Source organism: Schistocerca piceifrons, chromosome 8 (genome assembly GCF_021461385.2).
Source record: "Schistocerca piceifrons isolate TAMUIC-IGC-003096 chromosome 8, iqSchPice1.1, whole genome shotgun sequence".
In the NCBI taxonomy this organism is placed as follows: Eukaryota; Metazoa; Arthropoda; class Insecta; order Orthoptera; family Acrididae; genus Schistocerca; species Schistocerca piceifrons.
In genome coordinates this window covers 295,742,459-295,763,386 of record NC_060145.1, presented here as the reverse complement: position 1 = coordinate 295,763,386, position 20,928 = coordinate 295,742,459, and positions in this window count along the sequence as shown.

Here is a 20,928-nt window from a genome sequence, read left to right as displayed (position 1 = left end):
TTGTTTGTAAAATGGACCATTGAAGGCAAAATAAGTCTGAGGTAAAGGAGTACTGAGCAGGTCAACTATCTGCAATCTGATGGTTGCCTAATTCCTTGTGTGTAAATGGATTACGTTTAATAATTTCAGTTCTTTTATCAAATATTACATACTTAAAAATGATTAATATATATTACCTGGAAAGGATCAATGTTGAGATAAGGACCACCCAACTGTCAAAAGGGAGGTTGAAAAAGCGATATTCGCACGAAGCGAGAATACTCGTCATCCAGTATTTGAAAATGAGAGCGCTTAGAGACTTGAAACAAACTTTACACGTAATTTCAAACCTTTAATGAACCTTTTCCTCGCTGACGACCGCCGCAAAATCATGATAGGCAAAAAGTTTAGCGTTTAGTAAATTTTCGCTGTTCGTGGAGTATAACTGCCACATGAAGTATGACGCTTTAATTTACTACTTATTTGCTACTAGTTGCAATAATTTTCGCAGACAGTACGCACATATGCCGTTGAATATACTTACAAAAATATATCATTATACGACAAGTAGTTCAGGAGATATGATGACGTAAATACTAAGATGCGTGAAAAAATGACTCATGTAATGTTTCATTGTAGTATTTGTTTACTGTGTACTCTATTCGCAACACATTTCGCAGACCATAGGCACATATAACACTGGATGTATCTGCAAAATTAAATCATTGTACAGAGCATAGTCCCGGAAATACGATGTCATAAACGCTGAGCTAAGTGAAAATAAAACTGCAGTGCCAAATTCGCTAGTGATACAGATAAAATATGTGTACATACTAAATTTGACACATACGTATCCCGGCAAAGTCACGGGTAAATCATGCATTCTAAACGTTTTAACTATTTAAAACAAATTTGGTGAACACGCTAATTACAGTCTGGAAGTAACACTAGGGCTTATAGCAATCACCCTCATGTAGCGGCGTCACCATATAAGGCGGTTTTACTGTGAATTTGGAGAGTGTATAGCAGCCGTACCCGTAAATCACGCCCGGCCTTGTTGATAGTAACGTTGTACAACGTGAAGCAGCAGAGTATGTCGGGCCGACATGGGTAGAAGAGCTACCGAAGCGGCTTGCTCAGTAGCACCGTGAGTAATTCTTGCCGCGAACTGCCATCGAAACAGCTCACTGAAGCTAACCTAAAGAGTGTCAGTGACTTAATGAGGCCCATTCGTAAAATGCATGCACACTTCCGAGTATATATAGGGGCAGTCACAAAACAGCAGCGTCTTCAATGTCACAGCTCTCTTGGATGGCGGTGCTGTGCTACAAGGGCGGTCGCGTGCGGTTTCCGACGGAGAACCATAGTTCCAGCCTGTGGCGGGCCCACGGTTTGACCCTATGAGTTCGCAAGGGACTCGGAGCCATCCAGCAGAGAGCCAGACCAGACCTCCAAGCAGTATGGAGGTAGGAGGGCCGCATCCCGGCTGCTGCAGAGGACATCCGCCCCACTAGCTTCCGTCTTCCGCCATCGAGGGCAGCGAGTCGGCACGGTGTGACTGCCATTTGGCATCGGAGGCCGTCATCAAAGTGTTCGTTGCTAGGGTACCGTGCCTCACCTTGACTGTCGTAATTGGGCGACGGTCAACGGGGGTGCGTCCTTAGCAAAGTAGAGTGAGCAAACCGCCGACTGAGCGAAATTCGACATGAGTGGAATGACGGACACCTATACCGCCTGAAGAAAAGGAAAATAAAATGTTTACAGACCGCCGCAGCGTCTCTCTGCAGCAGTGTACTGCCATGTGCCCCGCCGCACAACCTCCAGTATTTCCGTACCTCTGGCGACTTCAGTGCTACTGGGATGAATGTGACAGCGTGGGGAGAGAAAGGAGGACGAAGAGGCTGACAGGCGGAGAGCGGGAAAGAGGAGGCAGGCACAGACAGGAAGGTGACCGACAGAGATAGGGGAAGAAGGAATGGAGAGAGAGGAAAGAGGATGAGTGGAATGGAAAGAGGATACAGGAAGAAACAGGCAGAAACAGGGTAAGGAGGACATAGACAGGGAGATGGGGTAGAAGGGGAAGGACATGGACAGACAGGGTGGAAGAGGAGATGCAATTGGGGTAGAAGGGGATGTACAGAGGGGGAAGGAGCAGAGGGACAGGGGAACAAGGAGCACATTAACAGACGGAGGGAGGAGGAATAGATGGACACACAGAGTGACAGCACGAAATGTACAGAGGCGGAGGGTGGAAGAGGCGGACAGAGTGAAGGGGTGCTGGACAGAGTGAGGGTAAAGGAGGGATGGAGCAAGGTACTTAGACACTTTGTATATAAATTATTTTCTTCAGACGAAATGAATGTGTTCTCAGCTACTTCGTATATAAATTATTTTCATCTGAGGAAATGAATGTGTACTCAGCTGGAATTACAATATCACCTTTTCAATAAAAAGGTTTAAAAAATAGTCGTACAGCTGTGTCATTTGTAACGCAATTTCCCATTAAAGAAACTTATTTAATTTGCAAGTACCCCAAGTTTCATGTAGAAAGATCTTTTCTATTTAAAGATACAATATGGTTTACGACAAACGAATTATTCCCTAACCCCCACACGTAATATAACTAGTTTTAAAAATATATATAATATTATTTATCATAAAATTCTTTTACTGAAGAATCGAAAATGTATTCAAAATAACTTTTATACAGTACTGGCTGAGAAACCTGGCGTTCCCTCGGTACTTACAGTGAAGAACCAAAGCGAAAGACGCTTGTACACCTGGCTAATATCGTGTAGGGCCCCACGAGCACGTAGAAGTGCCTCATCACGACATGGCAAGGACTCAGACTAATGTCTGAAGTACTACTGGAGAGAATTGAAAACGTGAATCCTGCAGGGCTTTCCATAAGTCCGTAACATTAAGAGGAGCTGCAGATCTCTTCTGAATACCACGTTGCACAGCATCCCAGATATGCTCAATAATTAATGGTGGGCTCCAAGTGGTTCATGAGTTGTGAAGCGACCGTAGACCATAAAATTACCAAATAAGCAGCATCCAGTCGCCAGATCATGTTTTAATTATTCACTTTTGCAAATCGATTTCAACTGATTTACAGCCATCATCGGTGCTTTCAACGAATATGATGGCTGTTAATCAGTTGAAATCGATTTGCAAAAGTTAATAACTAAAACACGATCTGGCGACTGGATGCTGCTTATTTGGTAATTGTATGCTCAATAATGTTTGTGTCTGGGGAGTTTGGTGGCCAGCGGAAGTGTTCAAACTCGAAAGAGTTGCTACTCTCTAGCAATTCTCGACGTCTGGGGTGCCGCGTTGTCCTGCTGTATTTGCCGGCAGGGTCCACAACTGACGTGAAAGGATGCAGATGAATAGACAGGATGCATACGTACGTGTCATGTGTCAGAGTCAGGGTCCCATATCACTCCAACTGCACACGCCCCTCACTATTGCAGAGCCTCCACCAGCTTGAACAGTCCGCTGCTGACATGGCTTATATGCAGGGTCCAAGGATTCATGAGGTTGTCTCCATACCTCTACACATCTATCCCGTCGAGGCAATTTGAAACAAGACCCGTCCGATCACGCAACATGTTTCCAGTCATCAACAATCCAACGTTGGTCCCAGGCGATGCCTAAAGCTTTGCTTCGTGCAGTCATCAACGGTACACGAGTGGGCCTTCGGCTCCGAAAGCCCGTATAGATGATATTTCATTGAATGGCTCACACACTGACACTTTTTGATGGCCTGGCACTGAAATCTGAAGCAATTTGCGGAAGGGTTGCACTTCTGTCACGTTGAACGATTCTCTTCAGTCATCGTTGGTCACGTTCTTGCTGGATCTGTTTCCCGCCTCAGCGATGTCGGAGATTTGATGTTTTACCACTCCTGATGTTCATAGTACACTCGTGAAATGGTCCTACGGGAAAATCGCCACTTCTTCGCTACCTGAGAGATGCCGTATCAAATAGCTCGTGGGACGACTGTAACACCACGTTCAAACTCACTTAAATCTTGATAGCCCGCCGTTGTAGCAGCAGTAACCGTTGTAACGAGTGTGCCACACCCTTGTCTTACATAGGCATTGCCGACCGCAGCGCTGTATTCTGCCTGTTTATATATTTCTGTATTTGAATACACATTCCTATGCCAGTTTCTTAGGCGCTTCAGCGTATTTATTCCTGTCTTCGGTTAGTTCGTCCCCTACTCTTCCCTCTTCTCTCTGTGTATCTCATCCTTCCCTTCTCTCTGTCCATCTTCTCCTTTCCCCTATCTCTGCCTATCTCCTCTTGCCCCCTCAATCCACCTCCTTCTTCTCCCTCACTTTTATCTGCTCACCTTTTATCTCTTTTCCTTCTAGCAAGTCCCTGTCCATCACCTCTACCCCTCCCCCCCCCCCCCCTACTCTGTCCATCTCCTGTCCCTCTTCCGACCATTTCGTCCTCCCTCTCTCTCTGTCAACGTGCTCCTTCTCGTTTTGTGCCATTGCTTCTTCCCCCTCCACCAGTCTCCTCCTCCCCTTTTAATTCTATCCCTTTCGTTCCCTTTGTCTGTCTTCTTCTCCCCCCTCTTTGGCCATCTTATCCTCTGCCCTCTCTCCATAAATCTCTATCCCTCCCTCTCCCTGTTCTCTTCCTTTTTCCTTCCTGCTTCCATCTCCTTCTCTCCCCTCTATCTGTGGATCTCCTCCTCTTCCCCTCTCTGTCCATTTCCTACTCCATGTCTGTCTTTTGATCTCCTTCTCTCCTACCTGTCACTTCCTCTCCCAGTCTCTTTCCATATTCTCCGCTTTTCTTTGTCTGTGGATCTGTTTCCGTCACCTCTCTCTGTCCATTTCCCCCTCTCCTATTTTTGTCTGTCTCCTCCTCCTCCTGTCTGTACCTATCTCCTTCGCCCTCGGTCTGTCTCCTCATTACCATCTCAAAACAAAAGGAATAAGAAGAATCAAGTAGGTGACACATAGAGAATCATATAAGAATTTTTTCAAGGGAAGTATATTTCAAACAATCCTGAAAGGGAACTGAACTGAACATTTGAAAAAATTAAATGGTACTCTCACACATACAACAAAAATTCTTTTTGTTACTCTAATTTTGCACTTTGTGGCTGTTGTTATGTGTGCGATATTTTCTGGAGGTACACCAGGAACTTTCAGTGCTAAACACGCAAGTCCATAGCTACAGAATAAGAAATAGGAAGGATTTTCATAGAGAAATACACACAAAAGCCATGTTTAAAGGAAGTTCTCTTCTGTCAAAAAATCTGTTTAGTGAATTACCAAAAGAAATAAAAAGAATATTGGAATTTAAAAAATAATGCTAATCAGTAGGAGGACTTATGTTATCAAATATTCTTAATTCATAGTAATTCAGCTTATTTCGTTCATTACAGGGAACTGAAGCGACCATCTGAAAAAAGTAAATGGTACTCTCAGACGTACAACTAAAATTCTTTTTGTTACTCTAATTTTGTACTGCAGTTGTATGTGTGATTCCATACTGTATGTAAGAATATCGTATGTCTCAGCATGTACTGTCATCTTTGTTATATCACCAATAGCAAATACTATATTACTGTACATATATGATGAGATATAAGAAGCAAAATAAATAGCATTGATTAGGTGTCACGAGGACATAATCAATTCCCAATTCTTTTTCATTAAGTTGCAAAAATTCATAAAATCCTGTTCAGATCTCTCAAAAAATTTTGGAAACGATAGATGCGTCTATTAATCGACCCCGTGCACAATTCCTGACTATTTCTCAGCTTCCAGGAATATGACTGAAAGTGAATGTGTTCAACCTTCGTTGTTTACGTTTTATATAAAGAAGAAATCGTTGTGACTTTTCTGTGTACGCCATGCGAAAGTCCAATGAAAGTCCTTAAGTCTGAACGGTGGTGACTAATAAAGGAACATTTTTAGTTTTCGTTTCACACGAAGTAGACGTCAGTTCTGCCTAAAGCAACCATCATCCCCACGTCAGGACCATATCTTAGATGTTCATATTTACTTTCCGGAGCATACTTTCACAAGCGGACAGCGACGCAAGCGAGCGTAATAATATTAATTAAAGCGGCGTCGAGTCGTGACACCAGTCAGCGGCGAGAGCGCCGTCGTGCGCCTGCGGCGGAAAGTTACAAATTGCTATTTAAAATAAAAGCCGGGGGAAAAGTTTTCGCAGCTACGTCGGTGTTATTAATGACTCTTCAGCCACGGATGGGTGGCGGGGGGGGTGGGTGGGGGGGTGAGAAAAAGTCGTCCCGTAAGCCGGCAGCGCATAGTGAAGGGAGGAGGCAACGCCGCGAAGGAGGGCGCTGCGATGAAAAGAGAAAAAGGAGAAAGTTGAAAGTGCACAGTGGAACGTGGCGAGGAGTCGGCCTAATGAATGTGCAGCCGCCTAATCCGCCTCTAACGCCGCGCCTCTGGTCGCCGGATTAGCGACGCCGCTCAGATAAGGAGACGTCCTCCGCTGTAAGGATACGAGATCTGGCCGTGGGGCACCAATATAAGGGATTCCACCCGGCGTAGCGGTCAAATGTCACACTAACTTTCTCGGACCAGCGAATAACTGGCAGAAACGAAGCGGAAAATAAGAGAGTTGAACAGTAAGTTAGCGTAAGGGAACATAGAAAGGATATCTAGCTACGCACGTACGTAGTTCACCTATCTTTCTGCAAAGGATTATGCTATAGAATTAAATTATAGCTACATTTCTAAATTATCCCCAGGTCTATTTCCGTGAAATTTAGTAATCGTATGTGCCACATTTTATTTCTACAACCTATCACACCAACTTGTAAGGCCATTTTCCATTCATGCCACGGCGGAAAGCATACTAGCTGTTGTTAGGTTGCTGCTGTTAGTCTTGTTATGCTTGAATACAGACTTCCACGTTAGGTGATGCTATGCAAGCCTTTTCATCTCTGAACAACAGCGGCAATCTACACGAATTTCAACTTGCTACCGAACTCATCCATTGTTTACCGTCTACCTACACTCCCCTCTACGCCATTCCCACCTCTCCCGATTTCATAATTACCTGAGGATCCCCTGACGACTCAGGATATATCGTATCTACGGATCAGTGTTTTAATCAGGTTGTGCCATAAATCTCTTTTTTTTTCGCAGTTCGGCTCGCTGCGCTCTAATTAGATTGACAATATAACTTTTTGTGCCGATATTGTCGAATAAATACTTCACGAATGAAATAGTTGAAAACTCGAGGCTCAATGAAAACCTGACCTGACAAGAACCCCATGAAGCGTTTATTCCTCATTACTTATTCGACCTGCCCATCGTGTCCTGCGCATTGTTTGGTGGCACCACACTTTGAAAGCTTTTTTTCTTCTCAGTTTGAAGTGTTTAATGTCCACGTTTCACTTCCGCTCGAGGCTACCCTACATGAAAATACCTTCAGAAAAGAATACCTAGAACTTAGATTTATATGAGAAATTCTTCTTTTCCTGGATGCTTTCTCATGCTATGGGCAGTCTGTATTTTATACTGTCTCTGCTTCGATCAAAGTCAGTTAACTTGCTACCAAACAGCTTTTAGTATGTTATTTTCTAAATTAATTCTCTCAGCATTGCTTGATTAATCGGTCTGTCTAAGACAACGCACGGTACCACTATGTCACAAGAAGTCGCGTGAGGAAATGCCACTTCTGGGAGGTCATATTTCTGTTCTATTGATCACAAAGATAAGGGATCAAGTATTTTGGATAGCCCTTGGCCTATCTACCATTTGCATCGGAAGAACGGGCATACTGTAGCTGCCCTTCAGTACTGGGTAAAAATATAAACACTGCACACTTTCTCCAGCCTAGACAAATTGAGTTATTCGGCTGTGCTTTTGCATTAGGTGAGGTCTAATATTACGCCTTTAACTTAAAGGTTTTTCCTTGCCATTTCAGGATTTACTGTGTATATATTTGACTACTGCGATTTTCTTTTTAACGTCATCATTATCAACGGCATTTAATATTTCAAATGCGGTCTCCCCTGTTAAGGCAAGTGATTCCCTTTATTTCTCATCCTTAGCTTAACTATCCTATTGATCGGTGCTATATTGGTTCGCAATTAAACTATAGCCATAGATAATCTCAAGATTCGCTAACCGCGCGAAACGCGTCATTATTAATGATACACTTGCAACAAATACTGTTTTCTGTTTTCGGAACATTCAACCACTGTTACTGCAAGAGCCCAATTCAGAGTGGAGTAATGTGCGTAGAATATGGCTATAATTATAACTTTGATTCCTTAGACATTCATTTAAAAATGTCATTTCCGCATTTCCGATAATCTTTGTCCGTTATCGAAGTGTACCCGAGAAATCATAACTTATGAGTTCAAAAAGTTCCAGTTGGGGATGGGTACTTCCGTAATTTCTATTCACTGTAAATCGTCGAAATTTTTGCCATATGTTCTTATGATGATGGTCTCGGGAAATCTTCAAAATTTTTTTGACGTCATTTTTCGTTACTGAGTTGCAGAGGTTCGACGTTAGCGTGCATAAAAACGTAATAACCAGTTTACGGAATAATGTAGTTTCAACTGACGTACTGAACACGTGGCAAGGGTTCTGAGGATATCACAGGGTTCTGACGTCACTAAAATACAAATTTAGTCAGCATTTTTCACCAATAAAATTTTATGACGTCTCGTTTCTGCATAATAAATAGTTTACGCTTATACATATATGTCCAAAATGGTACTGCAGTGACCAAAAAGTGCTAAATTGGATATCAGTACATCTGAATATAACTTAAAATGAGTGAAAAAATCATGCAAAATTGAAAAGAGTGCAAATTCAGTAAAATATTGCTAACAACACTTTTGCTCTTTTAAGGTACAAACAATAAGTCAGGCATTTTCGACTAAATGGCAACGATGTGCAAAATATCCAGAATAAATTAAGCTAACGTGTTTTTCTTAACCTTAAACTCCGCTGAAAAAATGTGCTGCTTGAAAGATGACGTTGATTATGTTCCGATGACGGCACATGCCACATAGAGGATAGTAGATTTACTGATTATGGTTTCAAGGTCATCCGCCAACTGTTAGCATAGTGGCATAGCTACAAGAGCGCCATATGTGTCTACCCTTCAATAGGAAATGTTCACATCGAGAAGGCTCAGTGTGGTGCAAACGTGTGAAGCAAGCAGGCAACCATGCTACGAAAAAGCTCTCGTGCTTCCTATAGCCAACTGAGTGAATTTGAAAGGGGTCAAATTGTGGGCTTCCGAATGGCAGCATGATACGTTCGGAGAATGGCCACACAAGTTGGACGTGCTGAGTCAGATGTGCAACGAAGCTAGTATCAGTGGTGATCATTCTCACATGCGTAGACGAAGATTTAGACATCTATGCATCACAGACGTCTGCTAGGATCATCGTGTTGTAATGGCAGCAGTGGCTGATCGTACAGTTACCGCCGCACAGATAAGAAGGCTTTGAGCCCATACTGTTAACACGGACTATTGCGAACCAGGTATTGGTGGAGGGAGTACGCACCTCTGACCCGTCTTCCACTGACGCCACAGCATCGACCTGCACGGCTCGACTGGTACCGTCAGAGGATCGCTTGGAAGTTGGAATGGCGTGCCGTGACGATGAAAGCAGATTCTGTCTGCACGCAAGTGGGTGTCGTTTGCGCGTACAACGAAGACCTGGGAGCGCTGTCTCGAAGAGTGAAATCTTCCAAAACACATTGCCCACAGCTCAGGCATTACGCTGCGGACTGCGATAAGCTGCAGCTCTCGTTCACGTTTAGTATTTCTGGAGGGGATGCTAACCAGCAATCGCTACGTGCAGAATGTTTTAACACCTGTTCTTTCGCCTTCTTGCAACAGGAAGGTGATATGTTGTTCCAACAGGATAATGCTCTCCACACAGTGCTTGTAAAACTGTCTGTTCTGTAAGACGTGCAGCAACTTCCCTGTCTAGCAGAATCTATGCACTTGTCACTAGTTGAGCGCGTGTGGTATATGATGGGACGAGAAGAAACTCGTGCGACTCGTCAACGAACAGCTCTTACAGAACTACCTGAACAAGTGGATCAAGCGTAGCATAGCATATCCCAGGGCTGTATTCGTCATCTGTACGATATATTGGATGCCAGAGTCCGCTCCTGCATTGCTGCCCGTGGAAGCTACACTAGGTACTCATATGAGTGTTTCAGCATTGATCGATACATGGTACCTCAGAACTACTTGTGCTATTTATCTGTAAACATAATCATCATACTCCTACTCTAAACGCACTGTTGCAAAAATAAATCTTTATTGAACTGGAAGCCTGAAAGCGTGTGTTAATGTTTTTTCGACAGTGTATATTCCATACTTGGTTTCTGTTTATGTAATAGTACATAAATGTATCGAAGTCCATAAATAAAATGTTACAACTTTACTGACCTACAGAATTCGATTTATGTAAGCAGCACACCCTGCTGTAGCAGGAAAACGAAGGACCCCAGCGATGAAACGTTTTTATTTATTTATTTATTTAAAATACTGTTGCAGACACGTGAGAAACCATCTGCCTGTATCATCTTTCAGCCTTCATCACCAAAAATTTAGGCATGCCAACATATTCACCCTTTTCGGTGTTGAAAGACCAGAGAGATAATGAGGGGGTGAGGAAAAGCAGACAGTGCCAGTGGGAGAGAAAGACAGAAGGATGAGAGAGGACGAATTACTCTCTCACCTATTTTCCGCATACAGAAAATCATTAAAGATTTCATTACAACCTGATGCACCTTGAGCGAGACCCTCGGAAGTTAACGGCTTGAGCAGACGTAGATGGATACTCGAAGGGCGCTAAAAGCATGAGGTATTTTTATGACTCTTAGCTCGTAGAAACGGCATGTTGGGAATTGAAAGAAATTGGCGGCGAGCCAATCCCTTAGTAAATATTGGCGGACAGGCCCACAGACATTCAGGGCAGACGGGGCAGCCCTAAGTCAAGACAGGACTCCAGCAAACAATGCCACACTACACGCTGCGGTGCCAGCAGAAGCATGGGGTCGAGCAACGGCCCGAAGGAACGCATCTACACAGTGGAGACATAAACTGGGCACTGTGTGCAGAGGTATAGTAAAAGTACGCCTCTTTTCGTGTTTGCCGATAGGGCAAATAGGCCAGTAAAACGCCTCGGATGTATCAGAGAAATCCGGTGTCTGAGAAACGTTCGGAGAATCTTTATTACTCCTCGTAGCTAGCCGACCGCTGTGGCCGAGCGGTTCTAGGCGCTTCAGTCTGGAACCACGTGACCGCTCCGCTCCCAGGTTCGAATCCTGCCTCGGGTACTCGGACATGGATGTGTGTGATGTCCTTATGTTACTTAGTTTTAAGTAGTTCTAAGTCCTTGGGGACTGATGACTTCAGATGTTATGTCCCATAGTGCTCAGAGCAATTTGAATACCTCATAGCTAGGACTAACAAGCTCCAAGGCATAGGTGATTTAGATAAAGCTCTTTGAGATGGTATCTGTTCGTTGGTTGCCATGGGAAGAGTCAGGACTTCAGAAGAAAATCATCTCCCCCCTCTACGAAAACTTAAAAAAGCCAGTAATTGGCGGTTTCCTTTTTATTCCAGAGACGCAGGTTTCTTAACTCTGGTTCGACAAGAGTTTGTGCTGTCGTGTGGGAGGGGAGATTTAGCGCCTCTAGAGCCCTGTGTTTGGCTCAAGATTGGATGAAGGCGGTGTCATCCGTGCAGTTTGCGGAAAAACAGAGTTTTCTTCTGGAATGGTGCGAAACACTCGGGTGCAGAACTTTGGACTGGTGAGAACTTCTAGTCGATGCTCTGATACGTGTGGTTGGTACTTGGGGCCTGTCCTGAGACTGAATTCGCTAGTTTAGATTGGGGAGCCTGTGTTAAAGTTCTTACTGTACCGACAGTGTGACTTCAAATATCTTGGAACATTCGTTTGAAAGGGTAATCTTGTTCTTTTTTGGTTTACCTGTCTTGACGTTTAGTATCCTTGTGTGCTCTGTCATATAAGTGAACCAAACTGATCCTTGGTACGACCAGCGAACGGGTGTGTAACAAACTGAAATCTACCGTGATTTCATGGCTTCGTAGAGAGTAAATTGCGATCCGTTTGCCTGATCAGTAGACCACGAGATTTTTACATTTGTTTCGTGGTCACGATCGATTCACAGGTGCCGCCTCCTCCACGTCTCACCTCCTCCACACACATCTCGCCAGCCGCAAGTTACGAGTACATCGCCACGCAAAGCAAACAGGGTTACGTACTCCCGCTCCGGCATTGTCAGGGCATATATATCTCAACCACCACTTGCTCTCACCTGCACCTATGTAAAGAAACTTCAGTAGGTTAGATCAATCAGAGTCTGCTCAGTGACAGATCACTTCAGATTGCGTTATCCAGGTTGAATTAAAATTCCGTTGCAAGTTGTATGCCTTCAGCAGTTGGCACTATTTGTGGCATACCAAATCAGGCACGTTGTAATAGTGAGTACTCCAAACAACTGAGTACTGCTATTATTTCTTTGAACGTCACAATTGAACGACTTCCACTCCCAGGGGAGTAAGGAGACCTATCGTAATTTGACCGCAATTGAGCATCGTACTCTGTCATATTATTCTCGCAGAAGAGCCTCCACAAGTATCACCATGGCCAATGAAATTGTTTCTGTTTACTTTCTGTGGTTTCTTGTACACTTCCCAAGGGACGGATTTGCGTCACTTCACGTTCTTCATGATGTGAAGACGGTAAACTGTGCCCTAGAGCATATGCCTTTTGATTTTCGGATGTACTTCGTATGGTGTTAGCGGTCCACGCTTTAGGCGCGAGTCGACGCTAAGACTCAGTGTGTTATGAGCATGTGCGTCTCGATCTTCGTATGCGTTTCATGTGGTATTAGCGGTCCACGCTTTGTGCGCGTGTTGGCGCTAAGACTCTGTGTGTTATGAGCCATCGCCGGTCGCACGGAGTACCCTGTCTCGTGGTAGAATTTCGCCAGCGCCATGTGAGCGCCGTCGGCGAAATATTGTGTGTGGGGAATTAGCACAGACAAGTGCATGTCACAGTAGAGTGGCGAATCCCAGACCCGGAGATAGGAAGCAAAAACGAAATGATAGACAATGGATGAGACTTACATTAGAAAAAAATATATGTATATGTATGGTGGAGTATGCTTGTGTTTCATTTCAGTAGCAACGATCATGACAGAGGAGACGAGAGGCATCCTTGTACTGTATGAAATTACAGTACATAATCATAAATGCCACTACAAAAATTTCAGGCAAATCACCAGCACCTGAGTAGTAGGTGCACTCACTGACCACTTCAGCACAACACTTCCGGACATAGAAAAATAAAGAGGAGTATACAAGCAATAAAATGCATGAAATTTCGCTTCGGTAGTATTAGTGAAGGCATACAGTAGTACAATAAGTTAGTATTTAGTATTGGGGGAAGTCTGCACCTTTGGTGGAGGTATAGAGGTAGCGCCAGCGTAAAATTACGATACAGGACAGTAGAACTAACTAAAACCTAACAAAACCCCGTGCAGACACAAACAAATGCACCTCACACCTCATAATTTACGTCTATACAACACTAACAGGGTCACTATTCATTTTTTTTCCTTTAAATTCATTATATCGATGCAAATACATTTGTGAGAGAATATCGGTCTTCATCACACTTCAGGATTGTGCAGACTCCAGAACTAACATGGCAGACTGGACATCATGGCCCACGCCAGCCAGTGAAAGGCAAATGGAGCGGGCTGCCCTAATGAATCACCTTTAGCAGCCCACGTGCGGAGGACTGCGTGCAGTGACAGAACTGGCCGCTGCCAGCTGACGTGCCTATGTCATGCAGCCCCATTGTCTACCAGTGCAGGCGGCACGTCTCAAGCCAGCACACACAGCAAGAGGTCACCACGTGCCAACAAGAACCCCCTAGCGCCCAATAACACGCCATGTCGCTAATCGAGAGACAAGCGAGTCGTGTGGCACCACAGTCGACATGCGCGCTGAGCCTAACCAACTCAGTGGGGTACCGAGAGTGACGTGTCGTGTCGACAAAAGGCAAGCTAATCTGATGTCCCATACTGGCAGGCACACATTCTGATGCAGAGGCGAACGGCTAATGCTGAATGGATTTCCACGCCAGGGAGCGGACTGCATGTCAAATGCCATGTTGTCATGGCAGTCCCTGATGGCTGACTGTGGCCTGACCAGGATGGTGCCAAGGGTCTGTAAGCTGCCAGAGATGTCAGATCCTGCCCAGTAGCCAGATGCTGCCAGAGATGAGACGGAATACCAGAGACGCCTACCGCCACTTCTGCCACATCATGCACTGAGTGAGACGATATTCCACTCTGGTGAAACTTCCTGTTCTCCAGTCCTACCAGTCATGGTCTATGCATGTGCGTAAGTACCATGTTCTCAATTCGTGTGACATTCCCAATTGTAAAATTTGTCTCCCCAGGGACCTTTGTGGAGGGAAGGTTAGGATACCTTTCTGAAATATCATTATGTAATATCTTTTTATGTCTTTGTATGTCTCAATTGAACTGTTTTGATTGTCAGTTCTATGTTTTCTGCACATTTATTAATTCTCTAATTATTTGCCTGCATTTGTTTTCATGTCATAGTAAATAATGCACCTAACTTACAAAATTAGGTAATAAGACAAACAGATTATACATGTTTTTTCCTTGTTCATTGAGAATTTGACAGTGTATGCGTTTGATGAATGAGACCAAATGGGTTATAGAGCAGGGGTAAATCAATGAGCAGAGAACAGTTCATACTCCAGGAAATTGTAGATGATAGGGACATTAGACATCTCTAACCCCAGGGTATAGTTTGACCACATATCAAATGTTTATCAGAAGTCTGTGATGTAACAATGACTCCTGGGTCTAACCTAATTCGCACTACTCACAGCAATGTTTACATGTTTCCTTGCTGGCTTGCACCTTCATGTGAGTGAATGACTCCTGGTATGAATGAGGTCAAGCTAGGATGTGTTATAGCCATGGGCAATCATGATTGGCAAAGTTATCTTTTTTTACATATATATAGGATATTAGAATGAGTTTATCCCACTATTTTTAATGATTTCCTCTGGTTCATGTCACACTAAACAATATTGAAGTGAGACACAACCCATGCAGAGATAAATGGTAGGTAGATGTGAGTGAGGGCAAGTTATGCTCTCACCTACTTTTCGCATATGGAAAATAATTAAAATTTCGTTACAACCTGATGCACCTTGAGCGAAACTAGAAAGTTAACGACCTGAGCAGATGTTGATGCAGCCTTGTAGGGCGCTAAAAGCATGAGGTATTTTATGATTCTTAGCTCATATAAACGGCATGTTGGGAGTTGAAAGCGATTGTCGGCGAGCCAATCGCTTAGTAAATACTGCCGGACCAGCCCAAAGCCATACAGTTCAGACAGGGCAGCCCCACGTCAAGATAGGACTCCAGCAGAACAAAGCTGCACTACCTGCCATGGTGCCAGCAGAAGCCCGAGATGAGGCGACGGTCTGAAAGAATGTGTCTGCACAGTGGAGTCATAAACCAGGCACTGTGTGCAGAGAAACGTGTAATAAACATATGCCTGTTTTCATGTTTGCCCATAGTGCAAATAGGCCAGGGAACCACTTTTCCCAGCCGTCTCGATTGTGCAAGAAAAATCCGGCATCTGAGAAACGTTTGGAGATGGACTCCTTATTACATCTCATAGTTGTGACTAACAACCTCCAAGGCACAGGCAGTTTCAATAAAGATCTTAGAGGCTGTATCTGTTCATTGGTACCGTGGGAAGAGACAAGACTTCGGAAAAAATCATCTTCCCCATCGTTATCGTTGGTGCCGTGGGAGGAGACAAGACATCGGCAAAAATCATCTTCCGCATCTGTGAAAACTTAAAAAGCCAGTTATTGGCGCTTTCTTTTTTTTTCGGAGACGCAGGTTTCTTAACTCTTGCCCTGGTTCGACGTGAGTTTGTGCTGTCGTGTGGTAGGGGAGATTTAGCGCCTGTAGAGACCTGTGAGTATCTCGGACTACTCGTTTGCCGAGGGCAAGCTTATTCGTTTTTGGTTTACCAGTCTTGACGTTTGGTATCGTTGTGCGCTCTGTCGTGTAAGTGTCAAACTGGTAAGACGAGCGAACGGGTGTGTCACACACTGAAATCTACCGTGGTTTCAGGGCTTTAAATTGCGATCCGTTTGCCTGATCGATAGCCCATTATATTTTTGCATTTCTTTCGTGGTCGCGATCGATTCATAGGTGCCGCCTGAACGTCTCGCCTCCGCTGCACACATCTCGCAAGTTACATCGCCGCACAAAGCTAACGGGGTAACGTAGTGTCGCTCCGGCATTGTCAGGGCGTACAAATATCAATCGCCACTTCGTCTCAGCTGCATCTATGTAGAGAAACTTCAGTAGATTTGATCAGTCAAAGTCTGCTCAGCATCAGATCAATTCAGATTGCGTTATCCACATTTTTAGGACCAGAGTCCTTGACGCACTCCACTAGTTAAACTGTCCTTGCCACCCAGAATCTTTGTCCAATGTAGTCTTAAACCACTTGTTAATTGTTTTCGGTATTCAATCAATAACTTGTTTAGCATAATCTATGTCTGTTTTGGGAGTATAAATGTTGTTAGTACACTAAGTTTCGCCTACATTCTCAATCATTTAAATAGTCCCTCCAGAGTATCCTTTTAAGGAGACAGTGCAAGTGAGAGAGGAGGTAGTGGTTGTGGGATGTATTGTAAAGCATTGGGAGAAAATGGATACAGTGCGACAGAGACGTATACAGGGTGTTGTGAAATTCCCGCTACAAGATTATAGGACTTCTAGAGAGGAGCGATATTTTGAACGAACCGATGCCCGGAAACGTCATCCAACGACGCTACAGAGCGTCAAAGATTTATGTACATACAGAGCGATACAGTGATGAGGTTACAAACTTTCAATGATGATGGAGATATGTAAATGTATCAATTTGAGGTAAGTGTCCCTGGCTCGGAAGCGAACGAGTAGAAAAATAAAAGCGAAAATCGGTGTGATACCTCTGACTGCAGAATACATGTACCAGTAATGTCGTTGCTAAGAATGTAGGGTGCGCAACTTTCAGATGTAGCAGTATGGAACAAAACAAGAAAAAATGTCTAGTAAACAGTGGCTCTAAAATGCAGACCTGAAGAGCTATGAACACTTGTTCAGATACTCTAATGTGCAACACATCTCCTCTATTGAAAAAGTTCTCGTAGCACTTAAGGTATACATTTTAGAGCCCATGGTTAATAGATATCTTTTCTTCCACTGGTTTATACTATCACCTCAGGAAGTTGCCTATCTTACAATCTTACTAACAACAGTACTGGTACATGCATGCCACTGCCTGAAGTATCAGAACGTTTTTCGCTTATAACTTTCGACCAGTTTGTTTCCGGTACAGGGAACTTTATCTCAAACATACATTTATCAGTCTCAGTCATCAATGAAAGCTTGTAACATGACCACTAAATCACCCTGTGTGTAAATACATTTACAGCCTCCGGCGCCTGTTACTTTGACGCTCTGTAGCGTCAATGAATGACGTTTTCGGGCATGGGTTTCTGTTCAAAATATTATGTACTGACTCCACTCTGAAAGTCTCAGGAATTTCCAAACACTCTCTATAATGTATACTGTTGCAGTGAGACGGAGCCGCGCGTAGTGGCCACGTGGTTGAGGGCGCCATGTCATGAATTGCGCAGCCACTCCCGCCTTAGGTTCGAGTCCTTCCTCCGGCATGGGTGTGTGTGTTGTCCTTACCGTAAGTTACTTTAAGTGGTGTGTAAGTCTAGGGACCGATGACCTCAGCAGTTTGGTCCCTTAGGAATTCACACCCGTTTGAACATTTGAACAAATGAGACGGAGATGCTGAGTATGATGGTGTAACTACAAAGACAGACTGGGTAAAAGGAACTACAATATTCTGTGTTAAAAACTTTTGATATGTTCGCATGCCAAAATTTTAGGTGAGGATTGAGACAGCTAGTTCTCCACTTTCCCGTCAGTCCTTTGGAGAAGAACGCATCCGCCTTGTTTGGGCGCCAACAAGAATATTCTTCCGCTGGTTTCATTATATTCCATCACCGTTGTTCTACTTTTGTCGATGTTCATTTCATAATTAATTTCAAGCTACTATCAATTCCATTTAACTAACCTCCAAAGTCCTTTGCTGTCTCTGACCAAATGACATTGACATCAGGAACTCTCGACTTTGTTTCTTCTCCTTGATCATTAATCCAATTTTCTGTGTGTCTCCTCGGTTTCCTTTACTGCTACATTAATATACATATCGAATAACAATGGTGATAGGCTATAACTTCGTCCCACTGCTTCTCAACCACTGATCTCCCACTCTTACAAATCCACTCTCTTTTTCGTGCAGGCTGTAGATTACCTTTCACTCCCTGTATTTTATCACTGCTACTTTGAGAATTTCAAAGTCTTTAATTGAATCAACATTGTCAAGAGCTTTCTCTAAGTCTACAGTTGTTACGAACATAGATTTTCCTTTACTAACCTACCTTCTAATACGATAAATTGTAGGATCTGTACCTCCTCTCGTGTTCCTACATTTCTTCGGATCCCAAAATGATCTTCCACGGCTTCGAACTCTACCAGTGAAATCTGTTAATACTTACATTCAGTATTTAGCAGCCATTACTTATCAGATTGATAGTTCAATAATATTCTCAATTGAAGCATCGGCCTTCTTTGGAACTGGAATTATTACACTGTTCTTGAGGGTTAAAGCTATTTCGTGTGTATCACATTTCCTACACATATGGTGGATTAATATCCGAGAATATGATTCTTACAACTAATTCTGCTCTGAATACTATATGACAAGGTTACGTTATTTCCCGAGACTGACGGTTTCATAAGGTAACTGACCTAAAGTAATGTACCTAAAGGAAAAGCCATTACAACCCATGGATACTTCCACGCAGTTAAAACTTGTAGGAAATTATCTAGATCTTGTTTCTTGAAAGGATGGAGAAACAACTGATGACTTAAAATTCATTTTGTGTAGTGTCCTAATAGATCATGCATTTTGTCTGCCTTGTTTATTGTTTTTAGCAGCAATTCAGAAATTACTCGATATTAAAAACTATTCAAATGGCTCTGAGCACTATGGGACATCTGCGGTCATCAGTCCCCTACTACTTAAACTTAACTAACCTAAGGACATCAAAACATCAATGTTCGAGGCAGGATTCGAACCTGCGGTCGTAGCGGTCGCGCAGTTGCAGACTTAAGCGCCTAGAACCGCTCGGCCACACCGGCCGGTTACTCGATAATCATAGATACAAGCTTAATAATCCTACACCAATAAAGCTAGTAGGGTATAGGGACTCTTTTTGATTCATGTTGAATGGTAATGTATGTGAAGAAACATTTCAGTGACTCCTTCTTCTTCTTTTACTTGTAAATCAACACCTAAAAAGAGATCATATTTCAATTTTCATACGCAATAGGAGGCACACTACGTTTTTGTTTACGTATTCAAAAACACGATAATGCCAGCGATCTCCATGTAAGCTTTCCATAACGAAAAATCCAAAGTTGTGGCATCAGTTTTAATTATTGAGCCAATGCAGATTTATGAGCTTGTTACTCGCTAATGTTATCGTGCTTGCTGTAGATTACTAACAACTAGAACACAGAAACCATCGAACCGATGCGCGGCTGCCGTATTTAATGCTTGTTCTGAAATAATCCGACAATTATAGCAACGTCCAGCTATTTTGTGTGCATTTCATAACGGAATATTCATAAATGTATTTAACGTGGGTTGTTTCCATCAGCAAACATACTATAGAATGTCCATTATCAGCAATAAATTGCAGAGATAGGACGAAACCAGCTGATTTCCTAGCATTTGTCACAGTTAGCAACGCGTGTGCCCTGAGGACAGTTCACATGCAGACAGACGTGTCTGAAGATGCCCATCGCCATCGTGGGCGAAACATGAATCTAAGGTACTTTGTTCAGAGTACAGTCACAAATCCTTAGTCTGTATTAAAGGAAAAAAGTCTTAAAGCATTGTTCACCTAAATGTAATTTATATGATATGACCTTTGCAAGTCAATTTTACCATTAAGATTTTCAAGTAACATATTACACTAATTCTTTTCAGTCATATTCTGTCTCGCAGTTCCAAATCGTTTTTATCTAAACAAATTCTAAACGTGCCTCAGTCAAATATCTTGCAGTTTTTCTTTTGCAACTGCTATTAGTTAAGTAGTCCTGAGAGCAGGAAAAGGCGTTATCTCAGTGACACCAATATGAAGTAAGAAATTTATTTCACATGGTTTATGGATTTTCGCAAAGGGACCTCTTTTGTACTTATTCAGATTTCTACGGTCTTAGTAAGGTCGAGTAGATTTGAATGTACTTACCTTCGATTTTTCATTATTGCACGCACGTTTTAATTCGTTTGGGTTTACTGGTATTGCTTTCTTGCTAGTAGGCAGACTGTTTAAAACAGGATCAGGTAATTATACCGACGCATGTAATGAGATACGCAGTCAGTACACTACTTGATATAAATGTTCTTTGTTAGACACAAACATTACTCCTTACTTTAGACATAAACATTAAAATCTAGACAGTCTGTGAACTTGAACACTCTTTGCACACCGTTACTTGAGAATGCATCCAACATTAAAAGCCAAATCGAATCGTGTTGACGTACATCACTTAATCTCTGTCCATAAAAGTAGTTTTCCTCTGCTGGTTAATTGTAATGAGTGTTAATACTGTAGGTTAGTGGAGTTATATAAACATTAATTTTAGAGTGTTTCCCTTGCACTAAGGCCATGGAATTATCAAAAAGTGATTTCATACTATATTGCACTGAGCTGATTGC